This window comes from Bubalus kerabau, chromosome 15, assembly GCF_029407905.1.
Source record: "Bubalus kerabau isolate K-KA32 ecotype Philippines breed swamp buffalo chromosome 15, PCC_UOA_SB_1v2, whole genome shotgun sequence".
Taxonomy (NCBI): Eukaryota; Metazoa; Chordata; class Mammalia; order Artiodactyla; family Bovidae; genus Bubalus; species Bubalus kerabau.
In genome coordinates, this window is record NC_073638.1 from 50,195,316 (window position 1) to 50,220,594 (window position 25,279).

Below are 25,279 nucleotides of genomic sequence, written 5' to 3' on the forward strand. Positions count from 1 at the left end.
AAGCTGAAACTCCAGTACTTTGGCCACCTCATGCAAAGAGTTGACTCTTGGAAAAGACTCTGATGCTGGGAGGGATTGGGGGCAGGAGGAGAAGGGGACGACAGAGGATGAGATGGCTGGACGGCATCACTGACTTGATGGACGTGAGTCTGGGTGAACTCTGGGAGTTGGTGATGGACAGGGAGGCCTGGCGTGCTGAGATTCATGGGGTCGCCAAGACTCGAACATGACAGAGCGACTGAACTGAACTGAACTCAAATATATCCACATCCAAGTCCTCAGAACTTAATGTTACTTCACATGGTAAAGGGTTATTTAAGTTACTGATGTCTAATAATCACCTGATCTTAAAATATGGAGAATGCTCTAGCTTATCTAGGCAGGTCCAATGTAATCATAAGGGTCCTTAAAAGTGGAAGTGGGAAGCAGCAGAGAAATCAGTGTTTTAGTGATACATGGTGATAAAACCTTAATTATCCATTGTTAGCCTTGAAGATGCAAAGAGACTCTGAGCCAAGGAATAAGAGCAACCTGTAAAAGCTGGAAAGTCAGTAAAATTGATTCTATCCTAAAACCTCTGGGAAAGAATGAAACCTTTAGCCCAGTGACATATGTGTTGAATTTCTAACATACAGAATTAAATAAAAAGTTCATGTTGTTTTAAGCCATTAAATCTGTGGTAACTTACTATGGTGGCCATAGGAAACTTAATTCTGATAGGATTCTAAAGAGTATTTGGGAAGAAAAAAGACAATTAGTAGAACTGATCCAGTCACTATTTATGAAACTGCACATAAAAATACAATTTTACTTTCAAACACACACCCCTATAAACTGTCAGGTAACAGATCATAAAATAATTATGAAATTACTAATTAATAATCATCAGAAAATGGAAAAATTTGAATAGTTGGAGGAGTGAAGTAGAATGGCCAAAAATACATATATCAAGAAAGATAGAAGAAGGTAAATAATAGATGAGAGGAGAAAATATTTTACAAATGAGTAATAATTACTAGAGTTAAGGAAACACAAAAAATCCAAATTTATAGGACACATGGTATAGAAAATAAAATAGATTTTTTAAAAACTTCAATGTTAAAGAAATTTACTGCTATCAAACTCAAGATAAAAATTCTAAGCTTTGTAGATAGCAAAATCATATTGGAAAATAACTTTTTATTTCCTGAAATATTATGTGCCCTTATTTGTTTATTGTTGATTTTAACTACTACACCAAATATTCCTAAAATGAAGGACCTTGTCTGCTTTATTACATTTCTAGTCTCTAGACTATTACTATGTCCTAGTACATATAAAAGAGTTGATTTGATTACTAAAATAGTTGTTTTTATGAATAAATTCAGGAATGTTAAAAATTTCCATATTTATGATAATGGAGCTAGAGATCATAGTTTCTTTGCACAGCATGTTCAGAGCAGTAGATGCACATGGTTTTGTGAATTTTTTATTATTTCTATCATACTACATGAAGAATTAATCTTGATAATTTTTCCTAGTTAGTAAAACAATAAAATAATACATATATTCAGGAACTGGAGAATGGTTAAGTAAACTATGCAACAAAATTCAATGACATATTTTGTGACCATTATAATTACAATTATGAAAACTCTATCATTTCTTTTAAGAAAGATCTCTGTTCCATTATATTTTCTCAGAGGAAATTAGGAATACGTGTACTCAAATAAGTCATAAATTATTACATAAAGCCAGTGTTGCCAAAAACTTGAAAGAATTTTGTGAAACAAGCATATCTTTAAGTATTTGTGACCAATCAATATATCCCTAATGAAATTACTTATACAGTGAGACAAAATCCACTGAAAAAGTTATCTATTTATTCCTATCTTCCTGGCTCTTGTCGAAGTGGTGTGAGAATAACCCGATCCCCTGCTCAAGAAGCTCAACTCTGGTATATCTTAGACTCCACAGGGAATCCATGCACACGTGAGCCACTTTCTTGGCTCCTGGGAGCCTGTGATCCTAGAACTATTAATATAATTGAGGTTAGTTGAGAAGTAGATTTGAATTATGACAAACCTGTTCTGATGATATAGGACAGATGGGGTGAAGGATAATACAACCACCTCAGCATCTTTCTTCATTACTAGAGCTGTGGAGCAAGAGGCCCTGGGTTTTTTCATCAAGGCCAAAGGGATCAGAAAACAGAGTGATATTAAAATTCAATGACAGTGATATTAAAATTAATTTAAAATTAATGGTTTAGAATAGTAGGTGGTGAGAAAATAATTGAATGATGATTAGTATCTTCTACAAATAAACATCCTCATTGAATTGACAAGATGTTATAAAATATTTTTCATTACATCTCTCTCCTTATTTCTATCAGTTCATGGTTTGAATCAAAGCTGATATTCCTTGACCACTAGATCTTACTGCTCTAGGATTTTCCTTTTCTCCAATAATTTAGACTTCCTATCTGATCGTATCTCTAAGAAAGGCATGGCGTTCCGTTGAGGTTCTCTAAGGATAAGTAATGCCACTGAAAAGAGGAGACATAACAGTAACTGCTCCTTGACTTGTTCAAACTCCAGGGCGAAGAACCCACATCAGCATTTGGTATGTACAACAAACTGAAGAATAAGCCATGTTATCGAATCTATTTATCTGGGAGATAAGACTGAAGAAATTTAGGCTGTGCTACAGAGAGAGGTACCTGGGAGGACAGAAATTGTGTAAGTATTACTTTCTTCTCAGATTCTGCAACAGGGATGCTACTTGCACATGAAGTCTAAGTATATATTATTATTGCTGAAGTGGAAGCAGGAGCTTTGTGATCCACTGAAGAAGAGTCAGTTCCTATAGTGGCAATGTGACAAAGGAAAAAAAAAATTCAAGCAAGTATGTATGGGCCTGCTCTTACTTTTTTTTTTTTTTTCCTAACTTGTTTGCTATATCCCACTTTTTATATTTTTCTCTTTCTTCTCATCATTTATTTTCTCCTGTTTACTCGAAATAATTACTGGTGTTATTTTAAAATTCCTAATTCAAAGTTTTGTTATTTGACTTTATCATTTATATAACAAAAACAATGCAGACTAGGAATTTATTACAAATTTTAGAATTGGAATTACGCCATGCAGATGGCATGTTTTCCTATCTTATAATTACATAAGGGGGTGTTGCTCTGAACTTGATTTAGTCTTTAAATGAAGAGCTATTCTGAAGAGGAAACTTAACTGCACAATAATGTATGTGTTTTGCCTATCCTTACATGCTAATATCTACTTTCTAAACTTGTATTTGCTGAAGTAAAGCTATTATTCAAAGTAAATCTTAAACCATATGTATTAAGAAAATTTACAGCTTCATTAGCAAATAATTTTAGATTTCCCTTATTGTCTTTTCTCCTATTCAATTTCAAATGAGAAAGCTCCTCAGTTGTTGCCAACTCCAAAACTGAGAGATATGTTTATTTCTGCCCCCATGCCATCTTCTAGGTGTTAGGACTTCTAGTCCTTTTTAGCTCCCTGGCCTACATTTGAATTAGGCAAACAGCACAGTTATGAGAAGTTATACATCTATATATTTCCTAACAGAAGCGTACTTATCTGCTTAATTATCTCTCTAGTCATCTTGGAATATGAGTGATAAAATATGCACTTATTATTTTGCAGGCTCTACTCCCTGTATTTTCAGCTGTTTTTCCTTGTTTTGATTTATATCGCTCCATGGGTAAATGTGCTGCCACTGTTGTTCTTATATAGCTGGTCTATAAATTGTCCTCAGAATTAACAGTGGTACTTGTCAGCATGACACAATTTAGCTATATATTGCTAAATTGCGATACCTCCAGAACTCTGAAGTTTGAACTTATCAGATGGAAAGGATGGAGAAAAGAGGTGATGTTTGAAGGAGAAATGAGATATTGGTTGAAAGAGGATGATTATTACCTGGTTCAAAATAGTTACCTTCCATAGGAGGAGGGTGGCTCTTAATTTTAACATAATCTGAGGAGACAGATGCAGAATGTGTCCTAATTTAGAACCTTCTGCTATCACTTTTAGAGTTCTCATTCTGTGGGAAAAGAGTCTAGAATATATGCAATTAAAATTATTCATTAAAGCATGCTAATTGATGTGGCACCGTGGACAGTCAAGTGAAATTTAGGACAGAGTCTTGTGTTCTCTTTATTCTGTAATGTCACTGCCATTTCAAGGGACAATTGACACTTGAATATGAGTTTGAACTGCACAAGTCCACTTGCACACTGATTCTTTTCAATAAATACATGTACTGCTACTACATGATCCAGGGTTGGTTTCATGTACAGACGTGAAACGGAGGATACAGATGGCTGACTAAGGGATTTGAGCATCTGAGGATTTTACTATCCATGGTGGGTCCTGGCACCAATCCTCCATGCATACTGAGGGAACACTGTATTTCACAAATGAAAGTATTCGTCACTTAGTCATGTCCAGCTCTTTGTGACTCTATGGACTAGAGCCCAGCAGGCTCCCCTGTCCATGGGATTTCCCAGGCAAGAATACTGGAGTGTGTTGTCGTTTCCTTTTGCAGAAGATCTTCCTGACCCAGGGATCAAACCCAGGTCTCTTGTATTGCAAGAGGATTCTTTTCCATCAGATCCACCAAGGAAGCCCCATTTCACAAATAGTCTTGAACAAATTAATTTTTAAGAGGGTTAATACAGTTAAGGTTACCGTCGTCTGATTGTGAATTTACTTATGTTACATTTTTTTCTTTATCTTAAAGGTCCAGAGTGCTTCAGAACCAAGACTAAACATCTTATCTGTGAATCCTCTGACTCACAGAAGTAGAATAAATATCTCTACCTCTTTGTTCATAAAATGGTTTGTTCATAAACCTTTTACCACATTGATCACATGGGAAATTAATCACTGGTTTATATCAGTTTCTCCCCATTAGAATGTTAATTTGAAATTAGGAATTATGTCCTATTTATCATTTTATTTTTAGAGTATAAAAAATTCTCAAGATTTATATTAATTAATAAATGAAGTCATTAGTAAATAAATGGTCATATGAATATGAAAGTATACACATATTTTGCAACTGAACACAGCCCATATTTTTCATCATGTCACTGCCAAACAACATCAGCTTTCACCCCAGTACCTTTCTTCTCATTGGCATTCCAGGGATGGAGGGCATCCACACTTGGATATCAATGCCCTTCTGCCTTATTTATTTAACTGCTCTCCTGGGAAATTTCTCCATTCTCTTTATTATCAGAACAGACTCCAACCTGCATAAGCCCATGTACTTCTTCCTCTGTATGCTCTCTGTGGCTGATTTGATCCTTTCCACTACTGCTATGCCCAAAATCCTCAGCATTTTTTGGTTCCATGACAGGGAGATCTATTTTGAAGCCTGCCTTGTCCAAGTATTTCTCATTCACTCACTATGCAGCATGGCCTCAGGGTTTATCTTGGCCATGGCCTTTGACAGGTACGTGGCAATCTGTAATCCTCGGAGACATTCCATTATCCTGACACACAGAGTCATCCAGAACTTGGGGCTGGCTATCATCTTCCGTGGAGTCGTGCTTTTCTGTCCTCAACCCTTTATGCTTTGGTGGCTTCCCTACTGCAGAACTAATGTCATCCCTCACACCTACTGTGAATTTATGGCTCTGATCAAGCTGGCTTGTGCAGAGACCAGGATCTGCAGAACATACAGCCTAACTGCTGCCTTCCTCACTGGAGGTTTAGATTTCCTATTAATCCTCTGTTCCTACGTTGTCATCCTTTACACTGTCTTCCATCTTCCATCCAAGGCTGCTCGGCTCAAGACCCTGGGCACTTGTGGATCACGTGTGTGTGATCCTGGTGGCCTATACTCCAGCCTTTTTCTCCTTCCTTACTCACAGATTTGGACAACATGTAGCTCCTCATATTCACATCTTTGTGGCTAACATCTATATCCTTGTTCCACCCATGGTGAACCCAATGATCTATGGCATAAGAACCAAGAGGATCAGAGAACGATACCTCCAGGTTTTGACTTCTCGCAAATTCTAAAACAATCAACTCTTTCTGTAAAAATTTCCTAAGATTTATGAAGAAAAGAGATATTAACCCTCTTTCTAGAAGACTGAATCTCTACATCTTCTATTTGTAATATAAAGTATTAATTAGCACTGACTAGATTTATTCTTAAAGAACTTGCTTTAGATGATAGCTGACATAGATGATTTATTTTTAATATATTTGCTTGGTAATGAAATGTCTCCACAATTATGTCATCTTATTCACTATGTTCACTCATATAAGGTTACTATGTTGTTCAGTCTTATTAGCTTTATTAGAAGTGTTGTTATTGACTTACTACCTCTGACTTTCATTAAGCTGCCATGCATTTGTAGGTTTCAGTGAACGGGGCTATCTATATCTCTGCAACAGTAAGACTGAAATTATTTTAACTTCATAACATTGGAAATTGAGATGGTTTTTAGCAAAATGTCTTCGGAGAAAGCAGATGCAAATTTTAAAAACTGTCATGATATGTCTTCCAGAGGCCTTCCTGTAATCTCTTTGTAACATATTCTTACATGTTTAACTTATTTAATTATGTTGCTAGAATCCTTTGAAACTTTTTTTTTTTGAAACTAAGTAAAATACATTCCCACAAATACTCCTGCAGAATGCTTAATGATTTTATAATTGCCCCACCATTTTTCCTATTTTTGTTTCTTCAGTTTCAAGTCGATTCAGTATATTCTTTGAAAATGTCTATAGCTGTCTCTTCCATTAATTGATTATCTTCCATACACTAATCTTATTTGCTACCAAACTATACTATAAAATAGAGAAATATTCTCTCTTGGCATTTCCTCATAAATAATCTTTCTTGCTACTATGACTCATATTTGTATAGAATATTGTGTAGGATTATTCATTAATGGTCTGTAAGTCATTATGGGTACACCAAGTCATTATGAGTATATATTACAATTATGTTTCCCTTAAGATCTAAACTCTTCCTGATTATTATTCAAATAGTTTTGTCATCAGGACACAGTAGTATATTTTATCAATCTCTTCTCAGTATGAGTACCTCTCTCAGTTACAGTTATTCAAAATCATGCCACTTTTTCTCTTTGATTTTTAATTAATTCTTTCTAAGCAAGTGGGTTATTAGGTATTGGGTACTATTTGACCCATTTCTATTGACTGTCCTATGATTTCACACTTTCTCCCTCAAAATGAAAGTGTAACTCTGTGCTACTATTTCTGATTGTCTAAACTTATGTTATTGTTGTCCATTTCAAATTGTCTTCTTTAATATGGAAAAGACCAGCATATCTAAAATTCTGAGAGGTAATAAAAGGTAGCATTTAAAACAACTGGCTCTCAAGCCATACTGCTCAGCTGACTCCAACAAACACTTACTAGCTGTGTTGATCCTCATCAACTTATGCCACCTGTCTGCCTCAGTTTTCTGAATGGTAAAATGGAGAAAATTGATAATAGCTATTTCAGAATATAATTCTAACACTTAAAGGAATGCCTGTTGTAATTTGCTTCCACTGGGGTTAATTTATCAGGAGCTTAAAATTTAAGCCTAGAATTAAGAAATATTATCCAGCAAGAATGTTTAAATTGGAATCCAGTAAATTGGAAATAATTTTACCATTTGTGATCTATTTTAATTAATTTCAAAACCAAATGATTAGAATTTGGCAGTGAATAAAAAATAGATTCAAAGAAAAGGAAAAGGGTCCAATTAGAAAAGCTGGGCTGATAAGTTCTTAGAACCATCATCATAGTTATGCTTATATTGAGCTTACACAGGTCTACATAAAAAGAAAATGGGGCTTTCACTCATGGGTCAGCTCTTATAGGTAGTTTTTATTTGTGTGAATTTTATTTAATATTGAAGAACTATCTTCACTTATTTCTACATCAATGACAACACATATTCTGGAGTAGTCAGGAAGCTAAGCTACAAGTCACACTGTAGTTCAGACAGGTGCTTAATTGAAGAAGATTCATTCAGTGAATGAATACTAGAATTCCACTATGTCCCAGACATGTGAGCAGTAACACGCAAGATTAACATGCAGCACACAGGCCCCTTGAATTATATAATGTGTATCTTGGAAGGAAGGGGCATTTGATAAGGTGCTTAAAATAAGTGATTTAACACACAGTGAGAAAATAATTTTACATTATGGAAAAATAATATAAACAATATAATTAGTGCTCTGCAAGAACAGAAGAGGGTTCTTCTCTAGAGGGTGTATTCATATTCCCTCTCAGAATAGGTTTAAAATATAGTGAAAACATTTTCTGAAAAGGTGGGAAAAAATTTATGCAAAGGAAAAAGTAAAAAGACCTGAAGGAAGGGAGGAGCTAAGATGGCGGAGGAGTAGGACGGGGAGAACACTTTCTCCCCCACAAAGTCATCAAAAGAACATTTAAACGCTGAGTACATTCCACAAAACAACTTCTGAATGCCGGCAGAGGACATCAGGCACCCAGAAAAGCAACCCAAGTCTCCGAAAGGAGGTAGGAAAAAAATATAAAAGACAAAAAAAGAGACAAAAGAGGGAGGGACAGAGTTCTGTCCCTGGAAGGGAGTCTTAAAAAGAGAGAAGTTTCCAAACATCAGGAAACCTTCTCACTACCGAATCTGTGCCGAGCCTTGGAAGCACAGAGGGCAACATAACAGGGAGGAAAAATAAATAAACAATTAAAACCCGCACATTGCGAGCCCTACAGTAACTTACCCAGCGGAGAAGCAGCGCAGACGCCTGCTAGCAAGTGGGGGCTGGGCAGGGAGGTGCGGCGCAGGCTGCATCGCAAGGATCTGGCCCGAATACCCTGAGCGCTATCTGAGCGAAATAATTTGGGCTAGCAAACCAGACTGTGGGATATCTACCACGCAAAAAGCCAGCCCTAACTTAAGACACCGCCAGGCCCACACACGGAACAAAGGACTGAACAGAGATAGCTGGCAGCAGACCATCCCCCTCCGGTGACAGGCAGCCAGAGCCGGAAGGGGACAATCGCAGTCCCAGAGAGACATTATCTATAAAACTGTAAGCAGGCATCTTTGCTAACTAAAACTTCTTGGGGGTCTGGACAGTCAACATCTGCCTGAGAAGGTGCGCTGGTTGCATACCTAGATAACCGAGCGGTGGGGAGGCGATAAGTTGCAGCAATCGTGCGCACCAAACACCTCATCACCTGAGCTGCTTGGAAGGGCACAAAACGCAGGCCCAACCAAGAGTCTGCGCCTCTGAGGACTACCCGAATGCCTGAACCTGAGCGGCTTGGACCTGGGAAGTACAGGCAGTCCAGGGCCAGCCTCAGATGGTTCCCGGCGGAGTAACCTAGAGCCTGAGCAGTGTGGGCAGGGAGGCTACACGCGCCGTGAACGGGGGGCAGACCCAGTGTGGCTGAGGTACTGCAAGCACACGCCAGTGTTATTTGTTGGCAGCATCCCTCCCTACCTCCCCACAGCGTGACTGAACAAGTGAGCCTAAAAAAAAAAAAAAAAAAAGTGTCCTCCATCATCCCCTTTGTGTCAGGGCGGAAACCAGACACTGAAGAGACCAGAAAACAGAAGAAGCTATAACAGAGGGAACCGCCTTGGAAGCTACAGGCAATAGATTAAAATCCTGTGGTTACTACCAACTACATAGGAAGGGGCCTATAGATCTTGAGAAATATAAGTCGGACCAAGGAACTAGCCAAAAATGAACTGAACCCACAATACTCACAACAAAACTGGAGAAAGTCCTAGATATATTTTTACTATTTTTATGATCATTCTTTTTTCTTTTTTTTATTTTTACTTTTTTAATTAAAAAAATTTTTTTAAGTCCTCTATTATTCCTTTAATTTTCACTTTTATAACTGATTACTTTGCAAAAAAAAAAAAAAAAAAGAGAGAGAGAGAAGACCCTATTCTTTTTTTTTAAAGCAAACTTCATATATATATTTTTTATAATTTTTTTGACCTTTTTTTTTTTTTCTTTTTTTTCCCTTCTGTTCTTTAACATTGTATTTTTGAAATTCCAAACTCTACTCTAGATTTTTAATTTTAGCTTTTTGGTATTTGTTATCAATTTTGTACCTATAGTTTTTTTTTTTATAATTTCTGTGACCCTTTTTTAATTTTTCTTTTTCTTTTTCTCTGTTTCTTTCTCTTCTTCTTTTAAATAACATTGTATATCTGAAATTCCAAACTCTACTCTAGATTTTTAATTTATGCTTTTTGGTATTTGTTATCAATTTTGTACCTGTATTTTCTTTATAATTTATGAGACTTTGCTTGTTATTGTTTGTTTGTTTGTTTTCTCTCTCTCTTTCTTCTTCTTTTTTTAACATTGTATTTTTTAAATTCCAAACTCTACTCTAGATTTTTAACTTTTGCTTTTTGGTATTAGTTATCAATTTTGTACCTATATTTTCTTTATAATTTTCACGACCTTGTTGTTCGTTTTTTCTCTCTTTATTTTCCTTCTTCTTTTCTTTAACATAGTATTTTTGAAATTCCAAACTCTACTCTAGATTTTTAATTTTTGCTTTTATGTATTTGTTACCAATTTTGTACCTTTAAGAATCCAATCTTCAGGACCCATTTTTCACTAGGGAGCGAGATTATTGGCTTAACTGCTCTCTCTCCCTTTGGACTCTCCTTTTTCTCCACCAGGTCGCCTGTGTCCCCTTCCCTAACCCCTCTCTACTCTACCCAACTCTGTGAATTTCTGTGTGTTCCAGACGGTGGAGAACACTTAGGGAACTGTTTACTGGCTGGATCTGTCTCCCTCCTTTTCATTCCCCCCTTTTATCCTCCTGGCCACCTCTGTCACCTTCCTCCTTCTTCTCTTATCTGTATAACTCCATGAACAACTCTGAGCGGTCCAGTTGTGGAGGGCACATAAGGAAGAGATTACTGGATAGCCCACTCTCTCCTCTATTGATCCCACCTCATCTCATTCGGGTCACCTCTAACTCCCTCCTCCCTCTTCTCTTCTCCATGTAATGCTGTGAACCTCTCTGGGTGACCCTCACGGTAGAGAAACTTTTCATCTTTAACGTAGATGTTTTATCAGTGGTGCTGTATAGAAGGAGAAGCTTTGAAACTACTCTAAAAATAACACCGATAACTGGAAGCAGGAGGCTTAAGTCCAAACTCTGATTCCAGGGAGCTCCTGACTCCAAGGAACATTAATTGACAGGAGCTCATGAAATGCCTCCATACCTGCACTGAAACCAAGAACCACACAAGGGCCAACAAGTTTCAGGGCAAGACATACCAAGCAAATTCTCCAGCAACAAGGAACACAGCCCTGAGCTCCAAGATACAGGCAGCCCAAAGTCACCCCAAAACTATAGACATCCCATAACTCATTACTGGGCATTTCATTGCACTCCAGAGAGAAGAAATACAGCTCCACCCACCAGAACACCGACACAAGCTTCCCTAACCAAGAAACCTTGACAAGCCACCTGTACAAACCTACACAATGTGAGGAAATACCACAATAAAGAGAACTCCACAAACTGCCAGAATACAGAAAGGACACCCCAAACTCAGCAATTTTAACAAGATGAAGAGACAGAGGAATACCCAGCAGATAAAGGAATAGGATAAAAGCCCACCAAACCCAACAAAAGAGGAAGAGATAGGGAATCTACCTGATAAAGAATTCCAAATAATGATAGTGCAATTGATCCAAAATCCTGAAATCAAAATGGAATCACAGATAAATAGCCTGGAGACAAAGATTGAGAAGATGCAAGAAAGGTTTAACAAGGACCTAGAAGAAATAAAAGAGAGTCAATATATAATGAATAATGCAATAAATGAAATTAAAAACTCTCTGGAGGCAACAAATAGTAGAATAACAGAGGCAGAAGATAGGATTAGTGAATTAGAACATAGAATGGTAGAAAAAAATGAGTCAGAGAGGATAAAAGAAAAACGAATTATAAGAAATGAGGACAATCTCAGAGACCTCCAGGACAATATTAAATGCTACAACATTCGAATCATAGGGGTCCCAGAAGAAGAAGACAAAAAGAAAGACCATGAGAAAATACTTGAAGAGATAATAGTTGAAAACTTCCCTAAAATAGAGAAGGAAATAATCACCCAAGTCCAAGAAACCCAGAGAGTCCCAAACAGGATAAACCCAAGGCAAAACACCCCAAGACACATATTAATCAAATTAACAAAGAACAAATATTAAAAGTAGCAAGGGAAAAACAACAAATAACACACAAGGGAATTCCCATAAGGATAACAGCTGATCTTTCCATAGAAACTCTTCAAGCCAGGAGGGAATGGCAAGACATACTTAAAGTGATGAAAGAAAATAACCTACAGCCCAGATTATTGTACCCAGCAAGGATCTCATTCAAATATGAAGGAGAAATCAAAAGGTTTCAGACAAGCAAAAGCTGAAAGAATTCTGCCCCACCAAACCAGCTCTCCAACAAATACTAAAGGATATTCTCTAGGCAGGAAACATAAAAACGGTGTATAAAATCGAACCCAAAACAATAAAGTAAATGGCAATGGGATCATACTTATCAGTAATTACCTTAAATGTAAATGGATTGAATGCCCCAACCAAAAGACAAAGACTGGCTGAATGGATACAAAAACAAGACCCTTACATATGTTGTCTACAAGAGACCCACCTCAAAACAGGGGACACATACAGACCGAAAGAGAAGGGCTGGAAAAAGATTTTCCATGCAAATAGGGACCAAAAGAAAGCAGGAGTAGCAATACTTATACCAGATAAAATAGACATTAAAACAAAGGCTGTGAAAAGAGACAAAGATGGTCACTACATAATGATCAAATGATCAATCCAAGAAGAAGATATAACAATTATAAATATATATGCACCCAACATGGGAGTGCCGCAATATGTAAGACAAACGCTAACAAGTATGAAAGGAGAAATTAACAATTACACAATAATAGTGGGAGAATTTATACCCCACTCACACGTATGGATAGATCAACTAAACAGAAAATTAACAAGGAAACACAAACTTTAAACGATACAACAGACCAGTTAGACCTAATTGATATCTATAGGACATTTCACCCCAAAACAATGAATTTCACCTTTTTCTCAAGCACACATGGAACCTTCTCCAGGATAGATCACATCCTGGGCCATAAATCTAGCCTTGGTAAATTCAAAAAAACAGAAATCATTCCAAGCATCTTTTCTGACCACAATGCAGTAAGATTAGATCTCAATTACAGAAGACAAACTATTAAAAATTCCAACATATGGAGGCTGAACAACACGCTGCTGAATAACCAACAAATCACAGAAGAAATCAAAAAAGAAATCAAAATTTGCATAGAAACTAATGAAAATGAAAACACAACAACCCAAAACCTATGGGACACTTTAAAAGCAGTCCTAAGGGGAAAGTTCATAGCAATACAGGCACACCTCAAGAAACAAGAAAAAAGTCAAATAAATAACCTAACCCTACACCTAAAGCAACTAGAAAAGGAAGAAATGAAGAACCCCAGGGTTAGCAGAAGGAAAGAAATCTTAAAAATTAGGGCAGAAATAAATGCAAAAGAAACAAAAGAGACCATAGCAAAAATCAACAAAGCCAAAAGCTGGTTCTTTGAAAGGATAAATAAAATTGACAAACCATTAGCCAGACTCATCAAGAAACAAAGGGAGAAAAATCAAATCAATAAAATTAGAAATGAAAATGGAGAGATCACAACAGACAACACAGAAATACAAAGGATCATAAGAGACTCCTATCAACAATTATATGCCAATAAAATGGACAACGTGGAAGAAATGGACAAATTCTTAGAAAAGTACAACTTTCCAAAACTCGACCAGGAAGAAATAGAAAATCTTAACAGACGCATCACAAACACGGAAATTGTAACTGTAATAAAAAATCTTCCAGCAAACAAAACCCCAGGTCCAGACGGCTTCACAGCTGAATTCTACCAAAATTTTAGAGAAGAGCTAACACCTATCCTGCTCAAACTCTTCCAGAAAATTGCAGAGGAAGGTAAACTTACAAACTCATTCTATGAGGCTACCATCACCCTAATACCAAAACCTGACAAAGATGCCACAAAAAAAGAAAACTACAGGCCAATATCACTGATGAACATAGATGCAAAAATCCTTAACAAAATTCTAGCAATCAGAATCCAACAACATATTAAAAAGATCATACACCAGGACCAAGTGGGCTTTATCCTAGGGATGAAAGGATTCTTCAATATCCGCAAATCAATCAATGTAATACACCACATTAACAAATTGAAAAATAAAAACCATATGATTATCTCAATAGATGCAGAGAAAGCCTTTGACAAAATTCAACATCCATTTATGATAAAAACTCTCCAGAAAGCAGGAATAGAAGGAACATACCTCAACATAATAAAAGCTATATATGACAAACCCACAGCAAACATTATCCTCAATCGTGAAAAATTGAAAGCATTTCCTCTAAAGTAAGGAACAAGACAAGGGTGCACACTTTCACCATTACTATTCAACATAGTTTTGGAAGTTTTGCCTACAGCAATCAGAGCAGAAAAAGAAATAAAAGGAATCCAAATTGGAAAAGAAGAAGTAAAACTCTCACTGTTTGCAGATGACATGATACTCTACAGAGAAAACCCTAAAGACTCCACCAGAAAATTACTAGAATTAATCAATGATTATAATAAAGTTGCAGGATATAAAACCAACACACAGAAATCCCTTGCATTCCTATACACTAATAATGAGAAAACAGAAAGAGAAATTAAGGAAACAATTCCATTCACCATTGCAACGGAAAGAATAAAATACTTAGGAATATATCTACCTAGAAACTAATGACCTATATATAGAAAACTATAAAACACTGGTGAAAGAAATCAAAGAGGACACTAATAGATGGAGAAATATACCATGTTCATGGATTGGAAGAATCAATATAGTGAAAATGAGTATACTACCCAAAGCAATCTATAGATTCAATGCAATCCCTATCAAGCTACCAACGGTATTCTTCACAGAACAAAGAATTTCACAATTTGTATGGAAATACAAAAAACCTCAAATAGCCAAAGCTATCTTGAGAAAGAAGAATGGAACTGGAGGAATCAACCTACCTGACTTCAGGCTCTATTACAAAGCCACAGTTATCAAGACAGTATGGTGCTGGCACAAAGACAGAAATATTGATCATTGGAACAAAATAGAAAGCCCAGAGATAAATCCACGCACATATGGACACCTTATCTTTGACAAAGGAGGTAAGAATATACAATGGATTAAAGACAATCTCTTTAACAAGTGGTGCTGGGAAGACTGGTCAACCACTTGTAAAAGAATGAAACTAGAACACTTTCTAACACCGTACACAAAAATACACTCAAAATGGATTAAAGATCTCAACGTAAGACCAGAAACTATAAAACTCCTAGAGGAGAACATAGGCAAAACACTCTCCGACATACACCAGAGCAGGATCCTCTATGACCCACCTCCCAGAATATTGGAAATAAAAGCAAAAATAAATAAATGGGACCTAATTAAACTTAAAAGCTTCTGCACAACAAAGGAAACTATTAGCAAGGTGAAAAGGCAGCCTTCAGAATGGGAGAAAATAATAGCAAATGAAGCAACTGACAAACAACTAATCTAAAAAATATACAAGCAACTCCTACAGCTCAACTCCAGAAAAATAAATGACCCAATCAAAAAATGGGCCAAAGAACTAAATAGACATTTCTCCAAAGAAGACATACAGATGGCTAACAAACACATGAAAAGATGCTCAACATCACTCATTATCAGAGAAATGCAAATCAAAACCACTATGAGGTACCATTTCACACCAGTCAGAATGGCTGCGATACAAAAGTCTACAAGCAGTAAATGCTGGAGAGAGTGTGGAGAAAAGGGAACCCTCTTACACTGTTGGTGGGAATGCAAACTAGTATAGCCACTATGGAGAACAGTGTGGAGATTCCTTAAAAAACTGGAAATAGAACTGCCTTTTGATCTAGCAATCCCACTGCTGGGCATACACACTGAGGAAACCAGAAGGGAAAGAGACACGTGTACCCCAATATTCATCGCAGCACTGTTTATAATAGCCAGGACATGGAAGCAACCTAGATGCCCATCAGCAGATGAATGGATAAGAAAGCAGTGGTACATATACATACACAATGGAGTACTACTCAGCCATTAAAAGAATACATTTGAATCAGTTCTAAAGAGGTGGATGAAACTGGAGCCTACTATACAGAGTGTAGTAAGCCAGAAAGAAAAACACCAATACAGTATACTAACGCATATATATGGAATTTAGAAAGATGGGAACAATAACTCTGTGTATGAGACAGCAAAAGAGACACTGTTGTATAGATCAGTCTTATGGACTCTGTGGGAGAGGGAGAGGGTGGGGAGATTTGGGAGAATGGCATTGAAACATGTATAATATCATGTATGAAACGAGTGGCCAGTCCAGGTTCGATGCACGATACTGGATGCTTGGGGCTGGTGCACTGGGACGACCCAGAGGGAGGGTATGGGGGTGGGGGAGGGAAGAGGGTTCAGGATGGGGAACACAAGTATACCTGTGGTGGATTCATTTCGATATTTGGCAAAACTAATACAATATTGTAAAGTTTAAAAATAAAATAGAATTATAAAAAAGAAAAAAATAGAAAGATATAAGTTGAAAAAAAATAAAATAAAACATGCTTTATTTTCAGAGTAGTTTTAGGTTCACAGAAACCATTTTTTTCTATGTGTTGCCTCCATTTTAACTCTATTTCCCCTTTTCTGCCTTTTTGGAATTATTTGAACATTTTTTAATACTGTATTTTAATTTATCTGTTTGGCTTTTTACTGTATCTCTCTGTATTGTTTTTCAGAGGTTGAACTAAGGATTACAATCTACAAACATACCTTGGAGATATTATGGGTTTGGTTACAGACCACCAAAATAAAGCAAATATTGCAATAAAAAAAAAAAAAAGACCTGAAGGTAGAGAATAGGTTAAGGACAATTAGAAGAACTGTGCTTGGGGAACAAAATGGACAAAGGAAAGAGTCATATGCATTTGGAGAAGGCTACAAAAACCAAAACCATTAATCATAATTCTTCAGAGCACAGAATTGTGTGCCCATCCTGGGGACCACTGATGACATGGAAAAATGACAATGAAATTAGAACATTATTATCCATTAACTTAAGGTAAAGCTGGAAAGTCAGAGGACATCCTTGAAAGAGGTGACTGACTTTTATTACCATACTTGGAGAGCTGAGAATGCTTAGGAATAGTGAAGCTCCAGGGAAAGTGAAATTCTCAAACGTAGTAAGTTTTCTATGCCACTTCAGGGCCATGTTTGGGAAAGAGTGGGACAGCAAGTCATAGAATGCAGATATCTGAGCTGACACACCTAAAATTTTTAAACTTTGCTTAAAAAATAAAAGAAAATGACAATATCAATAATCGGGGGGGGCACATTAAAAGTTGGTTGGGGAAATCTTATTGATATAGGAGCAATCCCTATGATATAACATTTTTTGTAAGAACCTTTGAAATGGTACTATTATGTGGCTAGTTTGATTCTTGGAAATTTTATTTTACTAACTGAAATAAAGATGCTAGAAATGCCATCATCTCACATAACACAGAAATGTATAAAAACACTCAGAGATCTGGATATGATGGAATGGACAAATTATAAAATGCCAATAAACCAGTAGCCAATTATATGTTATGAAAGGCAGTAGAGAGGATTTATCAAGTGAATCCAGAAGTAATACACTGATGAGAGAGGGACTGCCACCACTGAGAATCTAGTGATGACTGGCCTCTATAGCCTGGAATAAAGGAGGCAAGTACTATTAAGGACTGTATGCCTGCTCAGTTGTATCGGACTCTTTGTGACCCAGTAGTCTGTAGCCCACCAGGCTTCTCTTGTCCATGGAATTTTCCAGGCAACAATACCGGAGTGGATTGCCATTTCCTTCTCCAGGGGAATCTTTCTGACTCAGGGATTAAACCCACGTCTCTTGTATCTCCTGCATTGGCAAGTGGGTTCTTTAGAAGCTGAGTCACCAGGGAAGCCCTTACATACTATTATAGAACTAGGAAATACAAGATAAAATTATATCACCTTAATAGAACTTAGTCACATGAAACAAGGTGGTAAGTTTTTCTTTGTAGTGAAAGTGAAGGGCACAGTAATGGTCAAGGGTCCTGATGCAGAAAGAAATATGGAGATGGTTAATATAATATGGCATTCCTGGGGGCAGATAAATGTCATATTAAAAAAAAAGGTATTCTTCAATATATACAAGCAAAAGAAACCAAAGATAGGTCATCAGGAGGCTGAGGGCAACTACTTCAGTGGAAATGTCACAATACTTTGCTCAGTTTTCAACTTGAGACAATTTCCAGATCCAGAATCCAGATGGAGACTACAAGAGAAGCTGTGTTTCCAAGAGCAAGAATATTTCAATAGTATTGCAAGTTTTATGGGAAATGAATCTCCTAGTCCTTCTACAAAGGAGTCCATTCTTATTACAAAGATATTTGTAGCTGACATGATGCCACAAACTCAAAGTATCATTATACCCTCTAATTACAATGAGAAAAAAAAAAAAAACAAAACAGGGAAAAGGCTAAAATGGAGGCCTGTTTTAACTTTGATTCACAGAGGAATCAAAATCCAATGGCATTCACAAAATTCAGTAGTTATTTACTCCCTTCTCAAAACTATAATTTAAAAGGACATATGTAGCAGATAGCAGAAACTCCACATTCATTTCTTGAACAATGGGTCAGACTGTACAAGAGAAGATTAAGTGAGAGACTTTCCAGTGGTCCTTCTGCAGATAGTAAATAAAAACAACATTGCTTCTTGTGAGGAAAGGTAGAGAACAAATTACTCATTGCAAACATAAATGTTGAAGAATGATTACCCTATTCATATCCTCATTTAATTCACCAATCTGGCCCCCACACAAGTCTAACACAGTCAAATGTTTTGTCTCTATTTAAACAAACCATGAAGGTGGAGAGGGAGTTAATGGACTACTGAAAACACAACCAATGAATGGCACCAACTGCACTACTGTGCCGCAAGTTTTTTTTTTTTTTTTCTTTTGTTTGTTTGTTTTTGCTAGATTCCTCAGGTATATAACAGATGGACATTGATCTGGCAGATTCATTATTTTCCAATTCTATTAGGAAGAAAGTTAAACAGTTCACATACATGGGGGGAAAAGAACAAACGTGGCATAAAAACTCAGGCATGCCCAGGACTTGTTAATTCTCCTACTGTTCTGATACAGTTCAAAGGACCCTGAACAATCAATAGATTCTGGAGAATATAAAACTAGTTTATTTTAATGAAATAGTTGAACCATTAATGGAAATTTTATTGGAGGCCTTGGTAAGACACATTTGTTTCAAAGAGTGGGAAATAAACCTTATGAATATTAAATAGCCTATCTCATCAGTGAATTTTTAAAAATCCTATTTATTGCTCTGAGATATTTTTTTTAAAGACATGTTTTAAAATAAAGGATGAATGTTTGCATCTCACACCTCCCATCGCCAAAATAAAGCACAATTTCTGATACACCTTTTCATCTACTATGAACAACATGTACCCCGCTTGGGATTATATCTTCAAAGCATTTATGAAGTGACAGGAAAGACTTTAAGCTTTGTGCTAGTTCCAAAGCAGGAAAGAGTTATGAAGCAGGCCTTGGCTGCATCATACAGAGCCCAACAGTTTGTGATACATACAACCTGGCAGTCTCTAATGGATTAAAACATTTGTGGTGGAAAGATATCCTGTGGAATTTATGGTCAGCTCTAATAAGGTACAGGCACTGTAGACCTCTAAGGTTGTTGAGTAAAGCCATGGCATAGCGGCAAAACTTTTACCCCAAAAAACAGGGGGCTTCTCTCTTGCCTGTGGCAAATACAGGTTATTGCCCTTCCCTTGCGCGCAATACAGAGTTTCCAAAATCCAGGAAAAGAATAATAATAATAGTAAAAATACTATTTCTACCTCTGTCGGGCAAATTGCTGAGATGAACCTGGAGCCGGAGCACCCAGAGCAAGCAGGCTTCCCTTTCTGACCAATTGCGTACGCCCAGGACTCTGAGTGGGTGGAGTCGGGTGCTAGGGCTAACGCGATTGACTAACGGAAACGGCCCTCTCCACCAATGAGGAGGTGCGGCAGGATAGAGGGGCGGGGCCTGGCGGTAGCGCTCCTGGGAAGTCTCTGGCCATCGAGGCAACGAAAGAAAGGTCTTGAAAGTCGTTGGCTGTGGTGGAAGCGCGGCTGGATGCTGCAGGCAGGTGAGAGCAGTGCTAAGGAAGGGAGAAGCAGAGTAGGATCTATTCCGTCCACTCTGTAAGCCAACTCTTTCTTGGCTGACTTTTGGAGCCCTATCATACCCCTCCATACCACAGCTTGGATCCAGCCCTGCACTGTCATCCCTGGCTCTCTGCCCTTCTACTCTTCAGCATCCTCTTCCTGGCTCAATCTCTTCCTCCACGCCTGCCTCTCTCCTTTGGCACTCTTTCCTCCTTACTGCTGTCCCTCCACCCACCTTTCTGTACCAGCTGCCTCTCTTTCCTCAGCTCTCCTTTCTGGTCGTCTTTCTTAGAACCCTTCTCTGGCATCTGTAGTATCACTGGCTATTATCTGAGGTCACGGAGGAGGGGACACACAAGGGGTGAGGGTCAGCCGGTGAATTTTGAATCTCCTAGAAGTGAATGCTGGATTTCCTGCAAAGCAGCCATTCACTGAACCGTTTCTCCTCACCTGTGGCCCTTTGTAATTTCTACAGGCTTTGGGTGGTCCCATTTAACTGAAAGCTAAGACTTTCAGTTAAACTTGCTCTTGGCAAAGTTACTGTGTTCATGAAGGGGGTAAATAAGGACATAGTTATGCTACTAGTATGATCCAAGAGCATGTAGAAGACTAAATATTTTTAAAGTGTTTGATAGAAAATAGGATCAAGGAAGATAAGCAGTCTTAAGTCTCTGCCCCAAAGTCCATTGTTAGTGTGTCAACCACAATCTCATCTCTGTCCATGGGAAAAATCTGGTCCTCATTGAAGCCAACCTGAGGAGACAGGGAGGGGATTGAGCTACAGAAGCTCCATGCCTGAAGCCTGTGATCTCCATCTCTGTTCATAGCTTTTCTCCAATATTCACAGCCTAGCAAGGGCCTGCCTGGTCTGCTGCTGCTGCGAAGTCACTTCAGTCTGTCCGACTCTGCGACCTGGTAGACAGCAGCCCACCAGGCTCCTCTGTCCCTGGGATTCTCCAGGCAAGAATACTGGAGTGGGTTGCCATTTCCTCTTCCAATGCATGTACGCATGCCAAGTCACTTCAGTTGTGCTTGACTCTGTACAACCCCATAGATGGCAGCCCACCAGGTTCCTCGGTCCACAGGATTTTCTAGGCAAGAATACTGGAGTGGGTTGCTGTTTCCTTCTCTGGGCCTAGTCTAGGAGGCAATATTCATTGTGGCAGTATTCTCCAGTCTGCAAGGAACAGCATTGCCCTTATTGCTCCTTACATAGAGCCTGAGTATTTCTTCCTCTGTGCTTCAGGATTTTAGATAACATCAGTATGCATCAGGTTTTAGTGGGTTCTACTAAAGAAACTTATGGGACTGTGTGGAAGTATGGGTTAAACAGTTTTGCCATGTATACTGCACTCATATTTCTTGCTGTGATGCTAGTTTTTTTTTTTTAATATCATTTTTTAGTAGTAAGGAAGCAAAGTTTTACCCTATATTTTCCATTACTAATTTCTCCTTGAAATCCTTCACTATTTTTTTTCCCCTTTTCTTCACTCCATCCCCCACCCCCACCCCCATCATAATGAGTCTGACTGAGAGTCTTAAGAAGATATTTCATACTTGGCATCATGAAAAAGAATCTCCCTTCCTATGTGGTTTATTTTGCAAATAGACACTATTTTATGATTTATTTGGAGAAACTTCTAAACTGATTTGGAAAAGAATCCTTAGCCAACTAGGAGTTACTATAACATGAAACTAACACAGAATTTTCTTTTTTGTTAATTTACTTGACCTTGTTAGGTACCAGAGGTACAGAGCACTTGACCATGGAATGATATGATTCTGTGTCCAGACTACAAATTATTACCTAAATTCTGCCATATCAACTAAGTCATATGGCCTGTCACAGTTCATTGTAAGATGGAAATTCTACCTTTTGGATCAGGTACAAGCAGGGTCAGAGGATACAAGTAATCACCATAAACCAGTTTCCCACTTGCCCCTGTCACCTATCCTTTTGTACCATCACTTCTCCAAGTCACATCTCAGGATGGTTTATCGTGACCAGCTGAAGGAAAAGAAAACAAGTCAAACTTGACTTCTGAATGCATATATCAGTACAACCTTGAAATGGACTTCCTCTATACTATAGCACCACTCTATTAGGATCAAGAGTGACCCTGAGAGATAATAATAAAGGGAAATACACCTGGCATTTGGAACATCTGACTACAGCAAGTGCACCCAATAGTTAGAGCTTCAAGTGGTATTCCTGGTAATACATTTTGTGTTAAAAAAGTGCTCTGAAGTAAAAATGTCTACAGACTCCTAGGAAATTTGGAAGAATAAATAGTTAGAAGGCTGGATTGAGAAATAATGGAAACTTGGGAAAAGGAAATCTGGGAAAGAAACATGTGGTTAACTTAAAGCAGAGGGCACAAGTGTAAAGATGTTTACATTTACCATTAATATTCAGCAGAGAGCACTGAACATAGAAGGAACATGGCACAACCAGTTAGAATGGATTGACTGGCAGTCATCATCTGTCACTTGTCACCTCCAGTGGTAGAACAAATGTCAGATGTATGCAGTAGACTTGGGAGTAGAGATGGAGGTTTTGCATGGTCTCAATTCCTTGGGTTCCCACATACAAAGGCTACTCTCGCTACTGCTACTGCGGAATGTCCTACATTCCAGACAGAGCTGATACAATTCCATCCTTTGAGAAGACCATCCAGACATTTAATGGCACGTTAGTTTCATTGGACCTCTTTCATTCTGAAAGGATCTACAATTCATCATGATTGGAACTGACATGTATTCAGCCAGTTTTCTTTATGAGATTACCTTCTCTGCTTGCAGGACCTCAGCCATCAAAGCTAACTGAGTGTTCACAAAATAATTTATATGCAAGAAAAGGACCTTAAACTATCACATCAAACAATGTATACAGTAATGGGGTGAAGCTGTGGGCACATGGCCATCGCATCCACTATTCTTCTTACATACCACAGGACACAGAAGTTGTATGTCTAACTAAGTGATGAAACAGGTTTTGAAGGTGCTGCTGAGTTGCTGATTTGGAGATAATACCAGCAAAGATTGGATGTCTTTCTGCAAGAGATAGCAAATGCCCTAAGCAAGTGGGTCCATATCTGTAGTGCCACTGGATCAGGTAGGAGAGTTTCTCCCAACCATTTATTGAAAAGATAATGCTTTCCTCATTGTATGTTGTTCTTGATTCTCTTCTCACACATCAGTTGCCTATACATGGGTGGGTTTATTGCTGGGCTCTCTTTCATGTGTCTGCATTTCTGATTTGGGCCAGTACTATACTGTTCTGATTATTGTAGCTCTGTAATATATTTGAAATCAGGAAGTATGATCCTTCCAGCTTTGTTCTTTCTGCTCTAGAGTGCTTTAATATTTTTTCATCTACTTGGTTACATATATTCCTTACTATTCTATTGTTTTTGATGCTATTGCTTTTATATATAATTTTATATAAATTATAAAATATTAGGAAATTGTGTGCTTCCATATAAATTTAAGGATTATTTATTTCTATTTCTGTGAAAATTCCACTGGAAATCTGAAAGGCAAGATTGCATTTAACTTGGAGATCACTTTGAATATTATGGATCTTTGAACAGTGTTATTTCTTCCATTCTATCAGCATGGGCTATTTTTTCACTTATTTGTGTCTTCTTCAGTTTCTTTCATCATTGCTTCATAATTTTCAATGTACCCGCCTTTCATCTACTTGGTTACATATATTCCTTACTATTTTATTGTTTTTGATGCTATTGCTTTTATATATAATTTATTTATTTTTGGCTGTGTTGGGTCTTCATTGCTCCCCAGACTTTTCTGTAGTTGCAGAGAGGGGGCTACTCTCTAGTTGTGGTCCATGGGCTTCTCATTGTGGTGGCTTCTCTTGCTGTGTAGCATGGGCTCTAGGGCTTACAGGCTTCAGTAGTTGCAGCTCATAGACTCAGTGGCTGAGGCTTCCGGGCTGTAGAGCACTGGCTCAATAGTTGTGGTACACAGGCTTACTCGTGCCATAGCATGTGGGATCTTTCTGAATCAGGGATTGAACCTGCGTCTCCTGACTTGACTGATGGATTCTTTACCAAGCCACCAAGGAATTTGCTGATGCTGTTGTTCATGGGGTTGATTTTTAATATCTTTATTGGATAGTTAGTTTGTATCATTTGGAAATGTAACTTATTTGTGTATATTGATTTAACATCCTCTGATTTAACTGAATTCATTTATTCTTAGTCTTATACTTTTTTAGTGGCTACTTGATGGTGTTCTATACGTAGAGTGTCTTTGAGGAGACACAGGAAATGGAGAGTAGGTGATTTACAATAATGTGTTCCAATGCTTGTTGAATATGAGCCTCCTGAATATCTGGGGAAGAGTGTTACAGGCAAAACAAAATAAAACAAAAACAGAAAATGTAAAGACTCTGAAGTTGCACATACCTTGCATTTTTTTTTGTCTGTATAAAAGCTGAGGTAACTAGAAAGAAATATACAATGAAGGGATCACTTGTAAGAAGCATATTCTAAGACATAAAAGGGGTCTAGAGGATGTGTACCCTTGTAACAGATGTAAGAGTCTGTTACTTTGAGTAAAATGAGAAACTCAGGGTAGTTTTCAAATAGGTAAGGTTTGAACTGTATTTTCAGAGGATAATTCTGATTGCTATTTTGATCTTTGGCTAAAGAGGGAAATGGTTGGGAAAGGGGATCATTTATCATTATTGTATCAAGTAACATGAACTAAGTAATATATTAAAATTAATTCCTCAACTCACATGGACTTATAATAATAACAGCAAAAATATATTTCTCACTCACTTTTCAGTTTTGTTGCTTCAGTCTGGAACTTATTGTGAAGGTGATGCCATTATAATTAACT

The 25,279-nt window shown here is 37.6% G+C and overlaps 1 protein-coding gene and 2 pseudogenes across 1 annotated transcript in view; 1 reads left to right on the plus strand and 2 right to left on the minus strand.

Moving 5' to 3' along the window:
* Positions 1-9,903, minus strand: part of LOC129629104 (olfactory receptor 51G2-like) — a 23,980-nt gene extending 14,077 nt beyond the window's left edge. Inside the window, exon 1 of the mRNA XM_055548880.1 lies at positions 8,762-9,903. The gene's annotated coding sequence lies outside the window, so the exon portion shown is untranslated. The remainder of the gene's footprint in view (positions 1-8,761) is intronic.
* Positions 1-20,387, minus strand: part of LOC129627828 (olfactory receptor 51G1-like) — a 25,982-nt pseudogene extending 5,595 nt beyond the window's left edge.
* LOC129629113 (olfactory receptor 52D1-like) lies at positions 5,108-6,050 on the plus strand (annotated as a pseudogene).
* Positions 20,388-25,279: the final 4,892 nt, after the last annotated feature.